Here is a 4,881-nt window from a genome sequence, read left to right as displayed (position 1 = left end):
TCAGACAGGAAGCACAAGAAAAATCATGACTCACGAGTGTCTAACACTCGACTTAAATGCAGTCTTTGTCCTTCCTGGTATACTTTCGAATGTTTTCTTTCATTGATCACGTCATTTGTGTACAAAAGTAATCAAGACTGGGTGTATTTTGTTAATTAGATTGGACACAAAATTGCTCACATTATACAAGCAATACATCGCCAGTTACAAGTTTCACACAATATTGAACGTGCTTGATATAGATAGATTTACATACAGATTTGTCGCACCTTGTGAAAGGATTGGCCAAATAAAGCATTTATATAACTCTGTCGTACACAATCATTCTTGCCAAATGCTGCTCGTAGAAACTTATCTAACCGTGTGTTATTCCTGTTATTCCACAGGACCATTATGAATCATGGATAAAGAGGATGTTTCATTACTTCTGACTATATGAATATAATATTAAAAGTCACAACTTTAAAAATCGCCCAAAACCAAAGTAAGTTGAATTTGCACACCATCCTCAATGCCACGAACTATTCCGAAATAACACATTGTCACTGTTACTTACATTTGTGTTCATTTGAAAGATTACACATAAATATTAAACATGCAACGCCTCAGTGTTTCTGTTTCTGTTAACCAACATGATAATGTGAAACATCCTCTGACATGACAATTCGTAGTATATATAACATCTGGCATGGAACAGACATTAATATGAGCTGTAGCAGCTTGTTCACACATCACTCTTCATTTACTGAAAACAATATGTATAAAACGATATTATTCACAAAGAACTTGGGATATATTTTCAGGAAAGCATATGCACAAAAGTGAGTTAAGGTGAGAGCAACACACGGGTGCTTTTTTATATTCAATATAATAGTGAGTTTTGTAAGAATTCCAGTCGGGTAGATGGGATGATCTACCTAAACATTTGAATCTCAGACTTTCTTATGTTACAGTTCCACGTATGCTGATTAAATGCCGCCGCCTGTCAATCCACAGAGATGAAAATAGTCAGTAATCGGCAGTAATCGTTCCGTTTCCAAATATGTCTTTCGTGTTATCACAAACAAGCACTCTGCATCAACTCGAACTCGGCGTAACAGCTCGTCAAGCTGTATGCAGTCGCGACAGGAAATTCCAGCTGTGAGTGTATTCACACTGTACATTCAGTGCTCTTTGTATTCATGCCCACTTCCCCTCCTTATGATGGCACTTGGGTATAGATGTAACTTTGGTGATAATCCTTTAACAACCTTCGACTCCCATTCCCATCAGACAACTTGATGACTGCTTCCACTTTATTATGTAAGGCTTTGTAATACACTGTATACATGATTCCACTTTGCTAATTAAATATGTTATGTTAAATATGTTACGCGTTTTGGTTCTCGAATACCTTTAACACTTCCGAGGGAAGTATGGATAGATCATGTTCACTTTCTATGAGTAGTTCTGTATGTATGTATGTATGTATGTATGTATGTATGTATGTATGTATGTATGTATGTATGTATGTATGTATGTATGTATGTATGTATGTATGTATGTATGTATGTACGTACGTACGTACGTACATACGCACGCACGCACGCACACACACACATATATATATATATATATATATATATGTTTGCATATGTTTGTCTGTAGTTGTGAAAATCTGATCACGTCTTTCCTTTTAACATCATGAAAACTGATACCAGCTTGTATGAAGACACATAATCTCATTACACAGAAACACATGTCGTCAGATTCATCAGTTTTAAAAGCTGATCGCAGCTTTCAGTTTTGTCCAAAACTCTTCTTTGTCATTCTCTTGGGTAGGATACTTAATATAAGTGTCATACTCAATCATGTCCTGAATATCCCTACTGAGGATTCTAGTGTCCGGTATATGGCTATACCATAAGACACAGAGGACGTTTCTTACAGTGTGGATGCTCTCTAGCTTGGCCACGTGGACTTCATAGTCACACCAGGAGCTCTTTGCAAAGTTTGGTGACAAAACAGCAATGGTTTTCCTGCTTGACTGAATAGCATTGATGATGTTGGCAGTGATGGCTTCACCAACCATGAAGTCACGGTCATGGAGGCACAACCTCAAGCCGTAGGTTCTCTCTAGAACAGCCCGCATTTCTTGAATGACGAACCCTCTGTCTGCCTCAGCATAGGAAACAAAGGCATCATAAGTAAAGTGGTCTTCTTCTTGTCCCAGTCTTTGATACCCTCTGTACTTCCGTCTTGTGGTGTAGTAAATATAGCGTAACTTCCATCGATATCGGTACACCATACCAGCTCCAAATATCATCATGAAAAGCAGTAATCCAAATACTGCTATAGACAGAATGGGGATAACTATTTTGCACCGTCTATAAATGAAATGGCTTCCCCATCTGACAAGGTGCACTTTGTATTGCCAGGATCTTCAATGGTAATATACGGCCCTGTAATCCACTCCAATGATTCAAGTCTCGGACAATCACATTTCAAGATATTACCCTTGATGCTGAGATGAAAAGTGTCGTTTCTATTGCTCATGATATGGTCTATCTGATTTGTCAGGGGTGTTGGAATGCCTTCATACCTGTTTCCCGAGATGTCTAAGGTATGGAGGTGCAGCATGTGGCTAATTTCAATGTTCCAGGAGGTCATCATGTTCCAACTCAAATCAAGAACCTCAAGCCTAGTAAGTCTTCTAAATATTGATGGCGGCAGTTCCCGAATAAGATTATGCGCAATACGCACGACTTCCAAGTTTGTCTTGTTTGGCAAATATTTGCCCATCTGTGTCAGCTTCAAGGGACTCTGAGAGGTAATTTTTACTTATATTTAAGACTTTCAGTCCACTAGCAAACATAAAAAATGTGTGAGATACATATTTACAGTAATTGTCTGAGAGATCTAAATATTCAACTGTTTCACATCCGTGTATTGGACCTGTCCAATTCGAAAAGACATTGTGTGAAAGGTCAATAATTTTAATTTGGTTTGTTTGAAGGTTAAGCTCAAGAATATCATAATTCAATTTGCTGTTGCTAGTATTTACATATGTTGCATTTTGAGGCAGTGGTAATTTAAAAGGAAGGTTTAAGATGCTGGTTTGGTCATAATGTACATCATATTGATGGTTATTATGGTTTTTACGGTACGAATTGCTATTGCTGCATTCTGCCTCATATCTTTCACACGCATGGACGGTTTCCAGTGAATATCGCACTATTGGATGGGGATCAAATGAGGAAAGCGGTGGATTTGGGGAGAAGTTTGTGTCTCTAACTGCGTCCACGTTATTGAAAGGGATATTAGATGAATACTGGTTGTAACCATATATTGTTCGCAGATTTGTCAGTCCGTTGAGACTAAGGAGGTAGATTCCAAATGTCACTCTATTGTGATTCATGGATATTAGTTCCACTGTTTTCAGGTGACCGATACATTCTTGGTCTATGAGTTCCACCCTGTTTGAATCAACATGAATCTCTTTTAAACTAAGATCACTGAAATATCTCGTGTTGTGTTTCTTTATGTGAACTCCAATTGCAAATGTTGGCACTATTCTGTTGATCTTCAAAACACTTAGAGAAGAATATCGAAGTCCATCTGCGGCATCACCCATGAGATCAAACCCTAAATACTGATTATCAGACATATCGAGTGTGTGAATATGTCTTAATGGCCAGAATGTATTTGCTTCAATAAAGGTGATTCTACATTTGCTTATGTCCAGGTTCCTGACAGATGGTGTGTGGAGAAATGTCGTGTTCAACAAGGTTTGAACTGAGTAGTGGCCCCTTTTGCCTGACAACGACAGAGTAGTAAGATTCTTCAGTTTCGAAAATCCAATCCCAAACGAGGCATTCTGAACACCGTCAATGAAAAGTGTCTGAAGAGCAGTAAGATCACCAAGGGCTTGATCTGGGTGTACTGAATCTGCGATATCAGTGTTCATGGCGATGTTCAGGGTAAGTAATTTTTTCTGCTGTCTAAATATTCCCATTGGATATGCTGATTCGTCAAGTTGGAGATAGTTTCCATTGAGGTTCAGATGCATCAGATTTGTAGCTCCTGTAAAAGTGTCTACATGTAATCGTTTTAGTTGATTGAAAGAGAGATCAAGATGTTCCAAAGCGGAGAAGCGTTTAAACGAACCACCTGGCAGATGATTAATAATGTTGTGAGACATAAACAGGTATGCTACTGAATTTGGAATGTGCTTGGGGATGTCAGACAGGTGTTTGTCCTTACAATTGGCGACCAACTTTTCATTGGATGTCCTCCTACACACACAAGGCTTGCAGGAGATGTCCACATGTTTCGCTTGGGTGAGATTAAGGCAGGCAAGGAACAGAGGCAGGACACACAGCAGCATGTTATCTGAAATCAAGGAACAAAATAGTTCTTTGATTGATTCGTTTTGTAACCTATGAAGCTTTCATAAAGATGTAAACTATGTAAAGATGACATATATGTCATATGTCAAGACACCCTCAAAACTGAAGTTCACAGCGTGCAGAACAATGCGACTGAGGTCTTCTGTAAGGTTGAGCTCCTCTAGTGCATCTTACAACCACACAACGTCTCCCCATCATTCTCAGGGCTCTGTGTATCCTAAATCCTCATGATATGTTTTTCCTGCGGATGTATCTCAATCGGTTTAAGTGAGCACGCCGGCATACATGTAGTACTTCCTAGTAGTTTTGGGCATTCACGATACTATGTTGCGTACGCAGTTCATAAGCTTTATATGAGCAGTACATCGGTCCCACACCAGTCGTTCGCGGTATAAGTCTGCTATGTGTTCTGTTTTCGTTCAGAATAAATGGTTCATACGTTGCACTTCGCTGATCTCCAGACACTATGAACCGCGTATATTTGACGCATACA

General features: G+C 39.0%; 1 pseudogene; it reads right to left on the bottom strand.

Annotated features, from left to right (window-relative positions):
• Positions 1 to 1,759: 1,759 nt before the first annotated feature.
• LOC137268369 (toll-like receptor 4) lies at positions 1,760 to 4,366 on the bottom strand (annotated as a pseudogene).
• Between the last annotated feature and the right edge of the window lie 515 nt (positions 4,367 to 4,881).

The sequence above is a fragment of the Haliotis asinina genome, chromosome 16 (assembly GCF_037392515.1).
Source record: "Haliotis asinina isolate JCU_RB_2024 chromosome 16, JCU_Hal_asi_v2, whole genome shotgun sequence".
NCBI classification, from domain to species: domain Eukaryota; kingdom Metazoa; phylum Mollusca; class Gastropoda; order Lepetellida; family Haliotidae; genus Haliotis; species Haliotis asinina.
Note: the sequence above shows the minus strand (reverse complement) of the source record. Positions and strands in the feature narration are given on the sequence as shown.